We start from the raw sequence: 19,933 nt of genomic DNA on the forward strand, positions 1-19,933 counted from the left end.
CCCTCACAGTCTTCAACAGCAGCCTGTCCCTAACTGAATTCACAGCAGAGTGACCAGAAATGGCGGCTGCAGCGCTTTTTATAGTGCATCATGACATCATTTCAGCAGCCAATCACAGCCATGCCAGTAGTTAACATGCCTACATGCCTAACAGGATGTGCCCACACTTCTGAGGATCCCCATTGGCTGAATCAAATCGAGCGGGCTCCTAGCATTATGGGAACTTCCGATTCCGGTATTCGATATGAAAAAAGTATCGGAACTAAGTATCGGGATTCCGATACAGCTAATATCGGCCGATACCGATACTTGCGGTATCGGAATGCTCAACACTAATCGTGGCACATGTCGCGTTCGGAGACCCTGTGATGTGCCTAAACAGTCAAAACCCCTCAATTCTAACTCCAACTCTACCCCCAACACACCACTAACCCAACTCTAATCATAACCACAACCCAAACACACCCTAAACCTAATCCCAACTCTAACCCTAATCCCAACCCCACCCCTAACCCTAATCTTAACCCTAATTCCACCCCTAACCCCTATTCCAACCCTAACCCTAATTCCAACCCTAACCCTAATTCCAACCCTAACCCTATCTATAACCCCAATTCCAACCCTAACCCTAATTCTAACCCTAAATGGAAAAATTTTTATTTTATTATTTGTGCCTGGCTATGGGGGTGATAAACGGAGGGTGTATTTACTTTTTTTTTTTTTTTTCATTTTGATCACTGTGAGAGTTTATCACAGTGATCAAAATGAAAAATGAATGGGCAGCCGGCAAATTCATGGTCGCCGCCATCTTGGACAATGCGCCCGCCATTTTGCAAGATGGCGGTGCCCATGATCCGGATGGCGGGACACCGGGAGCCACAGGAGGACATCAGAGGTACCGGGGGAAATCGGAAGGTGGGGGGAGTGATAGGAAGGGGAGGGGGAGCAGATGATGACGGCGGCGACCGATCGCCCCGTCCATCGGTGGTGGGGGCCGATCGGCCCTGCCAGTCGGTGTGTGTGTGTGTGTGTGTGGGGGGGGTCGGGTGTCGGTGTCCAGCCATGTCCGATGCTATTGCAGCATTGGCCATGGCTGGATTGTAATATTTCACCAAATTTCATTGGTGAAATATTACAAATCGCTCTAATTGGCTGTTAAAAGTGAAACAGCCAATCAGAGCGATCGTAGGCACGTGGTGGCTAAGCCACGCCCCCTGGGATTAACCATAGTGTGTCCTCTGTGTGCGGGTTGGGTGACCTTTCAGTGACCCCGGTCACCCGACCTGCAGGACGCTATTTATAGCATGACGCCTACGGGGGCGTCATGGGTCGTTTGGGCACGACTTTTCATGATGCCTACATAGGCGTCTTGGGTTGTGAAGGGGTTAAGCTACAAAAAAAAAAAAAACAGAAAAAACCCATCTGAGAAATTGCTACAACATTAGGAGTGGCGAAATCTACAGTTTGATACATCCTGAGAAAGAAAGCGCTGGTGAACTCATCAATGCAAAAAGACCTCGGCGCCCATGGAAGACAACAGTGGTGGATGATCGCAGAATAGTCTCCATGGTGAAGAGATACCCCTTTACATCAGCCAACTAAGTGAACACCACTCTCCAGGAGGTAGGTGCATCAATATCCAAATCGACAATAAAGAGAAGACTGCATGAAAGTAAATACAGAGGGCTCACTGCACGGTGCAAGCCACTCATAAGCATCAAGAATAAAAAGGCTACACTGGACTTTGCTAAAAACACCTAAAAAAAAGCTAGCACAGTTCTGGAAGAACATTCTTTGGACAGATGAAACCAAGATCAACCTCTACCAGAATGATGGAAAGAGAAAAGTATGACGAAGGTGTGGTACAGCTCATGATCCAAAGCATACCACATCATCTGCAAAACACGGCGGAGTGTTATGATTGAGTCACCGTAGGAGGCAAAAATAGAAATGCTAGCTAAGTCCAGAAAACCAGAGAAGTTGGCAGCTATCGGATTGCAGACCCCTGAACCTATCAACACAACTAGCAGTAGCCGTGGGGGGCTCCTACGATGCCCTAGGCCCCTCGATCACAGCCGGAGGACTACATAGCCTAAAGGCAGAAAGGGAAATCTAAACTGCCCCAGAGCAGACCCCAAAGCAAAAGGCAGCCCCCCTCATATAATGACGGTGAAGCAAGAAGAAAGAACAAAACACAGACAGAAAGATAGACTGAGCAAAGATGGGGCCCACGCTAGCTTAGATAGGAAAGGACAGGAAGGCTGCTGTCTGCAATCCGTGAAAAACCCTATGAAAATAAGAGCCAACCAACTGACAGTAAAAAAAGGCCCTGAAGACGCAAGGCTTCAAAAAAGCCATGTCAGTACTCAGGAATATTCTGAAGACAGAGCAACAGGCAAAAGGAGATTCAGCTCACCCCAGCAGGGAATGGCAGAATCCAGAAAAGCAAGGAAAACAAAACACTAATGCAAAAAGGCAAAGCAGAAATCTTAGCTTTAGATGAGCAGGGATCAGACTGGTTTCCTAGAAGTCCACAGAGAAATCACCCGCAGGCCAAAAGGGCGTCGGCAGCCTTATATCCAGTCATTAACTCCACTCAGCCAGTCATCATCATCAGCCCCAGGTGTTTGACAATCAGGCTCACTACCTTTCTTCACCAGAAGAGGGAGTTCCTCGGGCCTCAGTAGTGAAGGGGAAAATGAACTCACAACAGCGGAGGCAGTGTGATGGCTTGGGCATGCATGGCTGCCAGTGGCACTGGGTCACTAGTGTTTATTGATGATGTGACACAGGACAGAAGCAGCCGAAAGAATTCTGATGTATTCAAAGCCATACTGTGTGCTCAGATCCAGCCAAATGCAGCCAAACTGATTGGTCGTTGTTTCATACTACAGATGGGCATTGACCCAAAACATAAAGCCAAAGCAACCCAGGAGTTTATTAAAGCAAAGAAGTGAAATATTCTTGAATGGCCAACATGCATTTCACTTGTTAAAGACTAAACTTCAGACAGAAAGGCCCACAAACAAATAGCAACTGAAAACCACCGCAGTGAAGGCCTGGCAAAGCATCAAAAAAAGAGGAAGCACAGCATCTGGTGATGTCCATGAGTTCAAGACTTCAGGCAGTCATTGCCAACAAAGGGTTTTCAACCAAGTTCTAGAAATGAACATTTTATTTACAATTATTTAATCTGTCCAATTACTTTTGGTTCCTTTAAAAACAGGGTGGCACATGTTAAGGAGCTGAAACTCCTAAACCCTTCATCCAATTTTAATGTGGATACCCTCAAATGAAAGATGAAAGTCTGAACTTCAACTCCATCTGAATTGTTTTGTTTAAAATTCATTGTGGTAATGTCTAGAACCAAAATTAGAAAAATGTTGTCTCTGTCCAAATATATATGGAACTAACTGTAGAAAGCCAGAAATATTGATGACATTGCTTCCTTAAAGACCCTCCCAAAATACTTTAAAAGATTTCATCAGAGTAACCCGAGACTACTCCTTTTTAAGCGTATTTAACCCCTTTACTCCCAAGGGTGGTTTGCATGTTAATTCCTGGGCCAATTTTTACAATTCTGACCACTGTCCCTTTATCCCTTTATGAGGTAATAACTCTGAAACGCTTCCATGGATCCTGGAGATTGTGACACAGTTTTCTCGAGACATATTGTACTTCATGTTTGTGGTAAAAATGCATTCATATAACTTGCATTTATTTGTGAAAAAAGCGAAAATTTGGTGAAAATTTTGAAAATTTCGCAATTTTCCAACTTTGAATTTTTATGCTCTTCAATCAGAGATATGGCACTCAAAAAACTTAAAAAGTAACAATTCCCACATGTTTACTTTACATCACCACAATTTGGGAACCACATTTTTTTTTGTTAGGAAGTTATAAGGGTTAAAAGTTGACCAGCAATTTCTCATTTTTACAACACCATTTTATTTTTAGGGACCACATCACATTTGAAGTCACTTTGAGGGGTCTGTGTGATAGAAAATACCAAAAAGTGACAACATTCTAAAAACTGCACCCCTCAAGCTGCTCAAAACCACATTCAAGAAATTTATTAAACCTTCAGGTGCGTCACAGGAATTTTTTGAATGTTTAAAAAAAAATGAACATTTAACTTTTTTTCACAAAAAAAATTACTTCAGGTTCAATTTTTTTATTTTACCAAGGGTAACAGGAGAAATTGGACTGGAAAAGTTATTGTGCAATTTGTCCTGAGTACGCCGATACCTGATATGTGGGGGGGGGGGAACTACTGTTTGGGTGCATGGCAGAGCTTGGAAGGGAAGGAGCGCCATTTGACTTTTTCACTGCAAAATTGTCTGGAATTCAGATCGGATGCCATATCAAGTTTGGAGAGCTCCTGATGTGCCTAAACAGTGGAAACCCCCACCGGTAACCTCATTTTGGAAACTAGACCCCCCAAGGAACTTATCTAGATATGTGGTGAGCACTTTGAACCCCCAAGGGCTTCACAGAAGTTTATAACGTACAGCCATGCAATTAAAAAAAATCATATTTTTTCCACAAAAATTATCTTTTCACCCCCAATTTTTATTTTCCCAAGAGTAACAGGACCCAAAAGTTATTGTGCAATTTGTCCTGAGTACGCCAATACCCCATATATGGGTGTAAACCACTATTTGGGCGCATGGCAGAGCTCGGAAGGGAAGCAGCACCATTTGACTTATGGCTGGAATTGAGATCGGACGCCATGTCGCGTTTGGAAAGCCCCTGATGTGCCAAAACAGTGGAAACCCCCTAATTCTAACTCCAACCCTAACGGGAAAATGGAAATAAATGTTTTATTTTATTATTTTTCCCTAACTAAGGGGGTGATAAAGGGGGGTTTGATTTACTATTTATGGCGGGTTTTTAGGTTTGGCAGCTGTCACACGCTAAAAGACGCTTTTTATTGTAAAAATAGTTTATGCATCACCACATATTGAGAGCTAAAATTTTTCCATATTTTGACCCACCGAGTCATGTGAGGTTTTATTTTTTGCGGGACGAGTTGACGTTATTATTGGTACTATTTTCGGGCTTGTGACATTTTTTGATCGCTTTTTATTCTGATTTTTGGGACGCAGAATGAACAAAAACCAGCGTTTCATGATTTTCTTTTGGGGGGTGTGTTTACACCATTCCGCGTGTGGTAAAATTGATAAAGCGGTTTTATTCTTCAGGTCAGTATGGTTACTGCAATACCTCATTTATGTCTTTTTATGTTTTGGCGCTTTTATGCAATGAAAACAGTTTTATATAAAAAATAATTATTTTTGCATCACTTTATTCTGCGAGCTATAACTTTATTTTTTTGCTGATGATGCTGTGTTGCAGCTTGTTTTTTGCGGGACAAGATGATGTTTTCAGCGGTACCATGGTTATGTATAGGTCTTTTTGATCGCGCGTTATTGCACTTTTTGCTCGGTGGTATGATAATAAAGCATTATTTTTTGCTTTGTTTTTTTATTTTTTACGGGGTTCAATGAAGGGATTAACTAGTGGGACAGTTTTATAGGGTGGGTTGTTACAGACGCGGTGATACCAATTATGTGTACTTGTTTTTGTTTTTATTTTCAAAAAATGAATTAGGGAATATTTTTTTTTCAATTTATTTAGCGATTTTTTTAAAAAATGTTTTACACTTTTTTTTTTAACTTTATTACATTGTCCCAGGCATGAGGAAGCCGGCTCCCTGCAGGCCCCCGCTGCCATTTTGGATCCAGGGACCTGGAGGGAAGGAGACCCCCACAGCAGCGCTGCACATCGCGCTGCTGCGGGGGGGGTTCAGGGAAGCACGGAGGGAGCCCCCTCCCTGCCGATGCTTCCCTTAACTCTCGGTACACTGCGATCGTGTTTGATCACAGTGGGCCAGGGGTTAACGTGTCGGGACACAGTGTCGGGTGTCAGCTGTGATAATCAGATGACACCCGGCCGCGATCTGCTGCGCTCCTCCCGTGAGCGCACCTGATCGCGCTAGACATACTATTCCATCCTTGGGACTTAGGTCCCTGGTCACATGGACGGAATAGTACGTCTAATGTAGGAAAGGGGTTAATCTATTGATTTGGGCCGTAGGGATGTTGATGTCTGTAAAAGACTTGCCAAAAAAGAATGTCAGTGGATATACAGGTTGGGCATGTTGGCCCCACAGGGGCTCAATGAGAGTTTTGGGTTTGGTGCTTTCTTGTAACTTTTGGACATGACTTACCATTGGAATTTTTGGTGGGTAGGGTTTTTTCTTACTTTGCTTTCTTTTGTTAATTATGTTGATTTAAACTTTTCTTTTATTTTATATGCAAGTTTTAGTGGAAATAGTTTTTTGGTGGTGTGACATACCCTTCTTGAAATAGATATCTTCATTTCAAATGCAATTTTTCCAAAGACAAGAATTCATGATTATTCATTGAACTAGAAGAAAAAAAGAAAAAAAAAAAAATCTTGTTTTTTGCCGGATAATGCCAATAATGTCATTGTTTTAGCCACATGCATATACCGTTTATGTACTTATAATAATGCATTGAATAGTTTGTGCTCGTTTGTCACTAGGAACTTTATATTTTATATTGTATGTAATAAGAAAGATTATTTTGCTAATATATATGTTGCACATATTGTATGTAGGTTCTGTCATATATATTTTATTAACCACTGTTATATCTTGATAGGGCTATAATGTATACATTAATATATTTATATATTGTAAACTATATTCTTATCTATATCACATGTAATTTGCACTTTGGCAATTTTAGTAGTTACATTAATATTCGCACATGTTAAGTCTCACTGGTAATTTATAGTTATTCCTTTTCATTAGTATTATCAATTGAAGTGGTGCGCATGAGCAGTTCGAGACCTAGCTGGAGAAGTGGAAGGCGTTCTTCAGTGTTCTTTTGGGTGTATATGTCATCCTAATGGATGACACGGCATCCCTGGACACATGACCGCCTCGATACTTTCCCCTTTTTCCTGAGCAGATCTGATGAGCTCACGCATGCGCCATAGTAATCTTCATTGATAGCTATCTTCTTGCAGTCACGTCACTACACACGGACCATGCGCAGTTATAGTGCGGGACAGACAACCTTCATTGTGGCCGCATAATGTGAGCATGCGCTGTGGCATATAATCTCATCCAATCATGGTGGGGATGTTTACTATCTAAACCAGCATGCCCCCTGCCCGACCGCACCTCCCGAAGAAGCAGTAGTGAAACGCGCGTCGGGGTAGAGGGACGCCCGGGGGACTCCACATGCCAGTACCAGGTATAATTACCCGATAGTTCATGTCATCCATGTATAGTGTGCTTAACCGGTTACGTAATGATGGGTGTGACAGGTTGTCACATGCTGTGAGTTCATGGTTATGTTAATTGGGCATGCTGTCATAGCAGCTTTGCATATATGAGTAGCTCCAGCGTGTGAACCTCTAGCACATGCTATTGATTGGGCTGTATTAACTAGCTTTTTGCTTGACAGCATTGTTTTGCACAGCAGTATTTAGCTGCATTTTATTGTCACATTATATTGCATTCACTTATGCCTTGTTTTGCACAATGCAGAGTAACTCATATGTTTTGCATATTTGAGCGACTCCATCTTGAACTGTTTGCATGATACCCAACGGTTCAATGGTTTGAGGTTGATTATTGTCTGAAATTCTCCTGTTTTTTCTTTTTATGGAGAAGAGCGTTGAATTATGCCCCTGAAATCTCTGGAAGATAGGAACGTCCCTAATGGCCTTCATTCCTAAAAGGTCCTGGATGTCTTCCAGGAGTCTGATATATTGCTGAGGACTGGGCCCAGGTGAGGCAAAATCTTTTGGGGGGCAACTGGTTGAATTGTATCTTGTATCCCTGTGCCACTGTACTCAGGATCTATGGATTCTGGGTGATCTCTTGCCAACCCTTGGAGTCTCCCCCAAGTCCTCTGGAGTCATTGCCTGCTGGATTTTGGCCCCCCGATCCTGGAAGGAACTTCTTCCTTTCCCACCTTTGGGGTAACTCCACCTTCCGGACTTTCGTTTCCCTTTATATTCCTGCCTGGGGTGGGAGCGAGTCCTCAGAAAGGACGGCATTCTTTTTGGCTTTTGCCTGATGCTTTCTCAAGTAGCTCATCCAGCACTGGACCAAACACGTGTAGGCCCAAGAAGGGTATTGAACAGAGCTTGTTCTTAGACTGGGTGTCTCCCGTCTATGACCTAGGCCACAGAGCTCACCTTGCTGCATTGGATAGTGCGCTATTTCTTGCATCGAAGAGGACTGATTCCGCTGAGGCGTCTGCCATAAAATCGGTCGCTGTCTTTAATAGTGGTAGTAATCTGAGGATCTCATCTGTGTGTTTTGTTTTTAATTTGGTTTTCCAATTCCTCCACCCATAGGCTCATTGACGTGGCCACTGAGGTAGCTACTATGTTCGCCTTCATGATAGCCACTGATGATTCCAAGGCTTTCTTGAGGAGGTGCTCAGATCTCTTGTCCATAGGGTTTTAACACCAGACGAATCTTCGAAAGGGATTTCCTTCTTTTTCAAAACTGTAGCCATTTGGATGTCAATTTGTGGCATCGATTCCCATACTTTAGTCTCCTCTGGGTCGAAGGGAAGGCGGTACTTAAAGTCCCTTGGGAGTATGAGCTTTTTTTCCGACATCATCCCATTCTTCCAGAAACATTGCCATTATGTGTCGGTTCACTGGAAAGACTATTTCTGTGAGCTCTCAGGCATCCGAACATCTGATCCTGGATTGTTAACGTTTCCGTGGAGTCCTCTACTTTCATGATACTCCTGGACAGCCTGCACGATCATGTCCATATTCTCAACAGACATGATCCTTCCTCCCTTCCGAGATTGCTGCTGAGGAACATTCTCTCTCATCCGAGTCAGAAATAGAGCAGGCCGATACCATCTTTTGGGATGGGGGGACTGTGCTGGAATCAGTGTTGAAACGGTTGCTTGTACCTCTTCCCTAATCATGGATCGAATATTGTCCAGAAGGGGGGGGGGGGGGGGTCTGTTCCTCCTTCAGTAGTTTAGATATGCACTTTCACATAGTTTCTTGGTATGCACTTCTGGGAGTGTGGGTGAGCAGAGAGGGCACTTTTTACCCTTCCGTTTAGTCGCTGCAGCTGAGTGTTTATGCGCCTCCTGAAATAAATCTAAAGAAGGGCCTGTAGCTATGTATCTAGCGACATTTAGAAGACCCCTACTACAGTTTACTTACGGGGTCCAGGTGTGATTCCAAGGTTTGGACGTCAGGACGGATAAAACTCTCCATCTTTCACTGTGCTCTTAACTGTCTTTAAGAAGTCCGCCTTACCTAGCTTCAAGACATCCGATTCATCTTCAGAGCTCAGCTACAGTTGATTTCGGCGTCCCCAGTCTCCGGCTGTACTGCACATGCTCCACATGGAACACATGCCAGCCGCCATGGAGCCCTGATGGGAGCCACGCCCCCTCGACACCAGCGATGGGAGCTTTGTCCGCAGTGGGGCTCGTTGCTTCCGTACTCTTGCACCGCTGCCTGTAGTCCCCGGAAAAGATCGCAAGCCCCGGCACCTGAGGACCTGCCCCCTGCCAGCAGTCGTCACCAACGCGCCCCTCGATGATGCGGCGTGCAGAAAGTTTGGGCCCAGGACACCGGCTGACTACCACCAGAACAGCAGCCCCTTCCTAGAGCCCACTGAGGGGATATGGTAATTGTCGGGAGCATCAGCTCAACCAGAACGCTAAGGCTATATGCACACGTTGCAGATTTTGCTGTGGATCCGCAGCGTTTCTGGCCCTGCGGGTCTGCAGCAGAATCTGCTGCGTTGTACAGTACCTTTTTACTCTATGTAAAATGGAAACTGCTATGCACATGCTGTGGAATTTTCCACGCGATTTTGCTGCGGTTTCAAATCTGCAGAACGAAATGACATGTCACTTCTTTTCTGCGGATTCCGCTGCGGCTTCCCATCTCCTCCATTGTAGAGATCATAAACTGCAGCTTAATCCACAGGTAAACCGCAGGTCTTTTGACCTGAAATTTACCTGCGGATTTTACAAAATCCGTGGGGAGAAATCCTCAGCACCTAAAAACTACGTGGGCACATAGGCTGAGGGATCTCCACTCTGAACCCCCATGGAAGGGGAATTTCCCAGGAGCCCCAGCTCAACCAGGATCCGACCATGCCTGGGAAACTCCAGCCCGCAGGTACTTTTGATCTTTGTGCCCTGTGCTCCTCTGCGTCTGTCCCTGATAGGAACAGGAAAAGCACTGAAGGGTGGTAGCGGGGGAGGGGCTATTTTACCTTTTCTGTGTTCCTGTCCCCATCAAGGATACGAAGGACAACCTCCTGGTGGTCCTGTCAGGAGGGACATCCTGGAAAACAATATCGTAGTCAATGGGTATAATAAATTACAATTTTTATTATAGAAATAATTATATTTTCAAAGGGTATGCAAAACAAGCTAAAAAGAGGCAGATCTCACATGATAATAAAAATATTACTGCAAAGATATGGGAAGAGAGCTGTTGTAACATGGTATACAGAAGTAAATAAATCTATATGATGCACTTTGCATAAATCTAATACATAAACTCAAAGTGTATATGTATGTATGTGTCCAGGATAGGCATCCGCACTGTTGCAGCTACAGCCCTCAAAATTTGGCACAGTCGCACGTCTGGACCCCGAGAGCGTCCTAAGCTATGTTGTGAGGCGAAATTTTAACCCCACGCGTTCCAATTCACCAGACAATTTTGCCCCTGTCTACATACTGGGGAAAAAGTGTGTGCGGGTCAAGCCCCGCCCCTCATTATGAGGTCATAATGCCCCTATCTACATAACGGGAAACAGTGTGTGCGTATCAAGCCCCGCCCCTCATTATGATGTCACAATGGTTGCCATGGCGACGCTGATGTCAAAGGTTGCAAGCCCCGCCGCTCATTATGATGTCATAATGGTTGACCATTGGATGGAGGATGTGTGATGGGTATATGGGCACTGGACTATGGGATGGAGGATATGTATGATGGGTGTAAGGGCACGGGACTATGGGATGGAGGATATATATGATGGGTATATGGGCATGGGACTATGAGATGAAGGATGTGTGATGGGTATATGGGCACTCGACTATGGGATGGCAAATATGTATGATGGGTATATGGGCACGGGACTATGGGATGGAGGATATGTGTGATGGGTATATGGGCATTGGACTATGAGATGAAGGATGTGTGATGGGTATATGGGCACTCGACTATCGGAAGGTGAATATGTATGATGGGTATATGGGCATGGGACTATGGGATGGAGAATATGTATGATGGGTATATGGGCATGGGACTATGGGATGGAGGATGTGTGATGGGTATATAGGCACTCGACTATGGGATGGAGGATATGTATGATGGGTATATGGGCACGGGCCCATGGGATCGTGGATATGTATGATGGGTATATGGGCATGGGACTATGGGATGGAGAATAATTATAATTTGTTATAACTAACCACAGTTAGTTACTATGCCCGGGCAGCGCTGGGCTCTTCAGCTATTATACTATAATTTTGAAAATTAGTGCTTCCCATATAGATTTCCAACTGGTTTCAATGCAGCAATATAATATAATAGAGTAAAATCACATTTATACTATTCTTCTAATTTACTGGGTTAAGTGAATTCCTTAAAATATGACCTGAATGCAGAAGATTGGTGGTAGCACAGGCCTAGGCGCATCACAGTGACACTGTGGATCATCAGCTCCTCCTCACTATGCTCCGCTCCAATGGCCTAAAGGACACGGCTCTCTCCTGGCTCTCCTCCTACCTCTCTGACAGCTCCTTCACTGTATCTTTTGCTGGCTCCTCCGCCTCATCTTCCCCTTACTGTTGAAGTTCCTCAAGGATCAGTCCTAGGTCCCTTCTCTTCTCATTGTTATACTGATGCCTCTACCTTGTGCTAGTCATTAAACTGGTTACTAGTGTTGAGCATTCCGATACCGCAAGTATCGGGTATCGGCCGATACTTGCTGTATCGGAATTCCGATACCGACTTCCGATATTTTTTCAATATCGGAATTCGGCATCGGAATCGGAAGTTCAGTTGATTGACGGCCTGACGTCATCATGATGCGCGGTGTGTGCGCATCATGATGCGCCGTCATTTCGGGCCTTCCGGGGGTCTCTGCCGGCCTGCCGGGGGGCTGTGCCGGCCTGCCGGGGGGCTGTGTGGACTGCCCGGGGTCTGTACCGGCCTGCCGGTGGTCTGTGCACCCTGTGGGGGTCTGTACCGGCCTGCCGGGGGGCTGTGCCGGCCTGCCGGGGGGCTGTGCTGATGTCCGGGGGTCTGTGCAAGCATCGTCCGATGGGACTACAAGTCCCATCGGGCGATGCCTGCTACCATGACAGTTATTGACACATTAGCCAATGATGGGACAGTAGTAGTCCCATCATCCGGCTAATGTGTTAAATGTTAAAAAAAAAAAAAAAAAAAAAAAAAATACTACATACATACTACATGCATGCTACATACATACTACATGCTACATACATACTACATACATGCTACATACATACTACATGCATGCTACATACATACCACATGCATGCTACATACATACCACATGCATGCTACATACATACTACATATATACTACATACATACTACATACATGCTACATACATACTGCATGCTACATACATACTACATACATACTACATGCATGCTACATACATACTACATATATACTACATGCATGCTACATACATACTACATGCTACATACATACTACATATATACTACATACATACTACATACATGCTACATACATACTGCATGCTACATACATACTACATACATACTACATACATACTACATGCATGCTACATGCATGCTACATACATACTACATGCATGCTACATGCATGCTACATACATACTACATATATACTACATGCATGCTACATACATACTACATGCTACATACATACTACATATATACTACATGCATGCTACATACATACTGCATGCTACATACATACTACATACATACTACATGCTACATACATACCACATATATACTACATACATACAATACATTCATACAATACATACATAGACATACAGTACATATAACATAGAGTAACATACTTACCAATACTTGTCACATTGTTCCCCGAAGCCATTGTCTTTCCGGAATAAATATTAACATAACAAACCACAAAAATACTCACCCACGATCCGAAGCAGTCCACGAGTGTGTCCCACGACGATCTTGGGTAGAGAACTGCAGCATCAGATGATGCTGCCGTTCTCTACGGGCTGCAGGAATCCAATGACGGAAGGTAGGTATCCTTCCGCACTGTATTCCTCCGCCACTTAAAAAAAAAAAAAGTCCCTAGTCTCACTTTATGCCATTGCTGCGTGGGAATTTCCCACACAGCAATGGCATAAAGTGAGACTAGGGACTTTTTTTTTTTTTTAAGTGGCGGAGGAATACAGTGCGGAAGGATACCTACCTTCCGTCATTGGATTCCTGCAGCCCGTAGAGAACGGCAGCATCATCTGATGCTGCAGTTCTCTACCCAAGATCGTCGTGGGACACACTCGTGGACTGCTTCGGATCGTGGGTGAGTATTTTTGTGGTTTGTTATGTTAATATTTATTCCGGAAAGACAATGGCTTCGGGGAACAATGTGACAAGTATTGGTAAGTATGTTACTCTATGTTATATGTACTGTATGTCTATGTATGTATTGTATGAATGTATTGTATGTATGTAGTATATATGTGGTATGTATGTAGCATGTAGTATGTATGTAGTATGTATGTAGCATGCATGTAGCATGTAGTATGTATGTAGCATGCATGTAGTATGTATGTAGCATGCATGTAGTATATATGTAGTATGTATGTAGCATGCATGTAGTATATATGTAGTATGTATGTAGCATGTAGTATGTATGTAGCATGCATGTAGTATATATGTAGTATGTATGTAGCATGTATGTAGCATGCATGTAGTATGTATGTAGCATGCATGTAGTATGTATATGGTATGTATGTAGCATGTAGTATGTATGTAGCATGCATGTAGTATATATGTGTTATGTATGTGGTATGTATGTAGCATGCATGTAGCATGCATGTAGTATGTATGTAGTATGTATGTAGTATATATGTAGTATGTATGTAGCATGTAGTATGTATGTAGTATGTATGTAGCATGCATGTAGCATGCATGCAGTATGTATGTAGCATGCAGTATATATGTAGTATGTATGTAGTATGTAGCATGCATGTAGTATATATGTAGTATGTAGCATGTAGTATGTATGTAGCATGCATGTAGTATATATGTGTTATGTATGTAGCATGCATGTAGCATGCATGTAGTATGTATGTAGTATATATGTGGTATGTATGTAGCATGCAGTATGTATGTAGCATGCATGTAGTATATATGTAGTATGTATGTTGCATGTAGTATGAATGTAGCATGTATGTAGTATGTAGTATGAATGTAGCATGTATGTAGTATGCATGTTGTATGTATGTAGCATGTAATTTTTTTATTTTTTTTTTATTTTTTTTTACATTTAACACATTAGCCGGATGATGGGACTACTACTGTCCCATCATTGGCTAATGTGTCAATCACTGTCATGGTAGCAGGCATCGCCCGATGGGACTTGTAGTCCCATCGGACGATGCCTGCACAGACCCCCGGAGCCTGCACAGCCCACCGGCAGGCCGGCACAGCCCCCCGGCAGGCCGGCACAGCCCCCCGGAGCCTGCACAGCCCCCCGGCAGGCCGGCACAGCCCCCCGGCAGGCCGGCACAGCCCCCCGGCAGGCCGGCACAGACCACCGGCAGGCCGGCACAGACCACCGGAGCCTGCACAGACCCCCTGGCAGGCCGGCACAGCCCCCCGAAAGGCCCGTACAGACCCCAGAGAGGCTGTACAAGGGCAGGAAAGGGTTTTTCTTATTCCGATACCGGAAGTCCCATAGACTTGAATGGGACTTCCGGTATCGGAATCGGCGATACCGATACTTTTTTTAAAGATCGGCCGATACCATCCGATACGATACTTTGAAGTATCGGACGGTATCGCTCAACTCTACTGGTTACTAGTGTTGAGCATTCCGATACCGCAAGTATCGGGTATCGGCCGATATCAGCGGTATCGGAATTCCGATACTTAATTCCGATACTTTTTTCATATCGGATTCCGGGATCGGAATCGGAATAGGAAGTTCCCATCATGCTATGAGCCTGCTTGCTTTGATTAAGCCAATGGGAATCCTCCGAAGTGTGGGCACATCCTGTTAGGCATGTAGGCATGTTAACTATTGGCATGGCTGTGATTGGCTGCCGAAATGATGTCATGATGCACTATAAAAGCCACCGCAGCCGCCATTTCTGGTCACTCTGCTGTGAATTCAGTTAGGGACAGGCTGCTGTAGAAGACTGTGAGGGACAGTTAGAAATAGCGATTCTAAAAACAATATTGTGCTTTATCCAGGCTACATAAACCACCACTGTAGCTTGCTTTTCCCTAGCAGCGCTGTTTTCACAGCTGTCTGCAAGGGCTGTGCGAGTGCAGCTCACGCTGTGGAGTGGGTCCTGCAGCCACGTCAGGCTGTAGGCCACCCAGTGTGATCACTGCTGCCTCATACATCTTTTATTTTTTGAGCTGCATTTTTTAAATAATTTCAATCTAGTGTGCTTCCATCCGTATCCATATACGTTGGTTGCAAACACTAGTAGTAGACAGCGGAGCCTTTCTGCAGCCTTTCAGTGCTAGTGTCCACTTTGCTGCACTGTTCACGGCTGTCTGAGAGGTCTCTGACTGTGTGTGAGTGCAGCTCACGCTGAGTAGTGTGTCCTGCAGCTACGTCTGGCTGTAGGACGCTCAGCGTGCGTCACTGCCTCACACATTTTTATTTGAGTGCAGCTCATTTTTTCTTCTATTAGTGTGCATCCATCCGTCTCCATCTACGGTGGTTGCAAACACTATATAGGAGTACACAGCGGAGCCTTTCTGCAGCCTGTCAGTGCCAGTGCCCACTTAGCTGCACTGTTGACGGCTGTCTGAGAGGTCTCTGACTGTGTGTGAGTGCAGCTCACGCTGAGTAGAGTGTCCTGCAGCTACGTCTGGTTGTAGGACGCTCAACGTGCGTCACTGCCTCACACATATTTGTCTCTGAGTGCAGCTCATTTTTTCTTCTCCTATTAGTGTGCATCCATCCGTATCCATCAACATTGGTTGGTTGCAAACACTATATAGGAGTAGATAGAGGAGCCTTTTTTTCTGGCTTGTGCCCTGCCGGCGCAGCCAGATTAGTATTACCCAATTTTTTTGGAGCCTCATCTTTTGCATTGTAGGTTACCTGCCTGCATTGTAATAGCTCCAAAAAGTTGGTGATACTATCAGTTTCAATTCTTTGTTCTCATACTTTGAGCTTGTTTCAAACAAAGAAACCACATAAAAAGTTCACCAAACACTACATTTTGAACTTGTGTAGGCCACATCAGCTCCTATTAAAGTCTAGTCCACACACACACACTTCATAAAATTAGTGTTTCTTGTACCTGTAACCAGCTGTTCAGGAATAAGCACACTAAGGCCCCCCTTTGTCCTTTTTTGCCTATCTTAAGCAGTCTTGCAAGATGAAGAAGGCAGGGAGTAAGGCGCGGGGGCGTGGGCGTGGAGTTTCAGCAGGGAGAGGACGTGGGGATTCTGCAGGGAGAGGACGTGGGGATTCTACAGGTAGAGGACGTGGGGATTCTGGGCCTGCTGCGGGCACCAGTGGATCAGCATCCCCCAGTTTTAGCAGGCAACAGTCCTTTATGCGCAGCTTTGTAGGACCTCAACGTACCCCACTGCTGCGGGAGGAACAAATTGAAGCCGTTGTCGGATGGATGGCAGCTAACGCATCGACTTCAATTACTTCCGCATCCTCTCAGGGTCAGAGCACCGAAGAGCAACCATCTGTCTCTTCACCACCTGCCAAAGTGCCCAGGCAGTCAGAGAGACATGGACAGGAGCCATCACAATCTCTACTTCTGTTCTCGGAATCTGTTGGCTTGGAAAGAGGGGGCCAGCCAAGCAGCATTCCTGAATGTGAAGAAGAGGGAGTATGCAGTGATGCGCAACTTCTTTGTCCCTCTGAATCTGAAGAGGCGAGTGGGCCAGTGCCTATGGTCAGCACACCTCAGTACGCATCAGATGATGACGAGACTCAGTTGCCACTTTCTGGTGCGTACGGTGCTGGCGAGACAACCCCGGAGAAGCAGCTGTTTGAAGAGGGGAGGGAAGATGATGAGGTCCTTGACCCATCATGGCGTGAGCAACAGGAAGGTGGTGGGAGCAGCTCGGAGGAAGAGATTCCCCTACCGGCCAAAACAGGAGGCAGAGGGAGGGGGAAGACTTGGTTGCCTGTACCCTCCACTTCGGCACCCGTTAGGAGCATTCCTCCTTCCAAAGGCAAACCGGGCGCTCACAAGAGTTGCAGTGCGTGGTCCTTTTTTGACACAGTTGCAGATGACATTTGCTTTGTCAAATGCAAGCTGTGTCATCAGAGAGTCAAAAGAGGGAGAAATGTCAGCAACCTCAATACCACAAATATGTGGAAACATGTGCGCACCAAGCACGAGTTGGAGTTGCATAGACACCCTCAAGACGTAGGCCAACGTACAGCACCACCTACCACCTCTTCAGTTCGTGTTGGGCCCTCTTCCTCCAGCTCACACACTGCTGGTTCGGCTTCCTCACAGGATCGCCAAGGAAGAACCTCTGCCACTGTTGTCCGGAGACCCTGTCAGATTCCACCCATAACAGCACGTTCCCATCCATCACAGCCATCGGTAGCACAGGCATGGGATAAAAGGCGCCCTTACTCGGCAAACCATCCCCGAGCACAGTCTCTGAATGCTGGCATTGCCAAACTTCTGGCAGTTGAAATGCTGTCATTCAGGCTGGTGGACACTGACACCTTCCGGGACTTAATGGCATTGGCAGTCCCCCAATACAACGTGCCCAGCCGCTTTTATTTCAGCAGGCGAGCCGTCCCTGCCCTGCAGAAACATGTTGAGGGCAAAATAAAACATGCGCTACTAAACGCCGTTAGTAGCAAGGTCCACCTGACCACCGATGCGTGGACCAGTAACCATGGACAGGGACGATACCTTTCCCTCACTGCCCACTGGGTCAATGTTGTGGAGCCGGGTACGGATCTGGAGAGTGGCGCTGTACGTGTTCTTCCAACGCCACGGATTGCAGGACTCCAGTCTGTACACATAGACTCCTCCTCCTACTCAAGTTCCTCAGAAACAGCAGAGCAGGAGCCTGTTACGACCGATATGAGCACAGCCGTGGCCAAACGTCAACAGGCTGTACTCAAATTAATTTCTTTGGGGAATCGAAGCCACACAGCGCAGGAGCTCTGGAATGCTATCAAGCTGGAGAGCGATGTGTGGTTTGGGCCAGCGAATCTCCAGCCGGGCTTGGTAGTGTGTGACAATGGCCGAAATCTGGTGGCAGCTCTTGGCCTAGGCAACCTCACACACATCCCATGTCTGGCACATGTTCTTAACTTGGTCGTGCAGAGCTTTCTGAGGGACTATCCGGATCTTGATGCACTGTTGCACAAGGTCCGCATAGAGTGCGCTCACTTGCGACGTTCCAGCACGGCAAGATCGCGCCTCGCTGCTCTGCAGCGACGATTTGGCCTTCCAGAACATCGCATCATATGTGACCTAACCACCCCGTGGAATTCAACGTTACATATGTTGGAGCGGTTGTGTGAGCAGCAGGCAGCAGTCATGGAGTACCAGCTGCATCAGGCGCAAACAAGTCGCACTGTGCGCCGTTCACACTTCAGCACCATTGAGTGGGCCTCTATGAAGGACATCTGCCTCGTTTTGCGTGCCTTCGATGAATCCACGCGGATGGCGAGTGCAGATGATGCACTAGTCAGCATGACTGTCCCCCTTATCTGCCTGCTTCAACAAACACTGCAAGCACTAAGGGATGAGGTTTCAGAAGAGGTGGAGGATGAGGAGTCCCAAATGCCATCTGCTTCTGGACAGTCTGCGCTACGTGTTTCCTCACAAAGGCCTAGGCAGGGGACACTTTGTGAGGAGGATGAGGAGGAGTCGATGGAGGAGGAAGACATCTCTCCAGAGGAGGGAGGTACACAAACCTCTACTCAGTATGTACAGCGAGGGTGGGGTGATGCAGAGCAGGTCGAGGTCACGCCTCAAACAGGGGACAGCGGTTCTTTGGCAGTTGGGAGTCTGCAGCACATGGTTGATTTCATGCTGCAGTGCCTGAGAAACGACCGCCGCATCGCCCACATTCTCGTCTCGGCTGATTATTGGGTGTACACCCTCCTAGATCCTCGCTACCGGGACAGCGTACAAAGGCTCATACCAACGTTGAACCGGGAGCGTAAAATGCGGGAGTACGAAGAGTCACTGGTGCAGTCCATAATGTTTTCCATTCCACCCGACAGCATTGTTGCAAGTGCTTTACAAAGCAGCTCTGTGCGTCGAGGCAGTGGAGGAAACTCTGCACAAAGAGGGAGCAGAGGCAGTGCCGCAGCACAAGGCAAGACCACTATGGCCCAAATGTGGCAAAGTTTTGTGTGTCCACCACAATTGTCTACACCATCAGCGACGCCTCGAGTCAGCAGGAGGCAACGCTTCCGTCAGATGGTGTCAGACTACATGTCTTGCCCTGTCGCTGTACTCCCAGATGGCTCTTCCCCCTTCAAGTTTTGGGTCTCTAAGCTGGATACATGGCCAGAGCTTAGCCAGTATGCATTGGAGGTGCTGGCTTGCCCTGCTGCCAGTGTATTATCGGAACGTGTCTTTAGTGCCGCAGGTGGTGTACTAACAGACCGTCGCACGCGACTATC

The sequence above is a fragment of the Dendrobates tinctorius genome, unplaced genomic scaffold (assembly GCF_039654945.1).
Source record: "Dendrobates tinctorius isolate UK_male_01 unplaced genomic scaffold, ASM3965494v1 ptg000028l, whole genome shotgun sequence".
NCBI classification, from domain to species: Eukaryota; Metazoa; Chordata; class Amphibia; order Anura; family Dendrobatidae; genus Dendrobates; species Dendrobates tinctorius.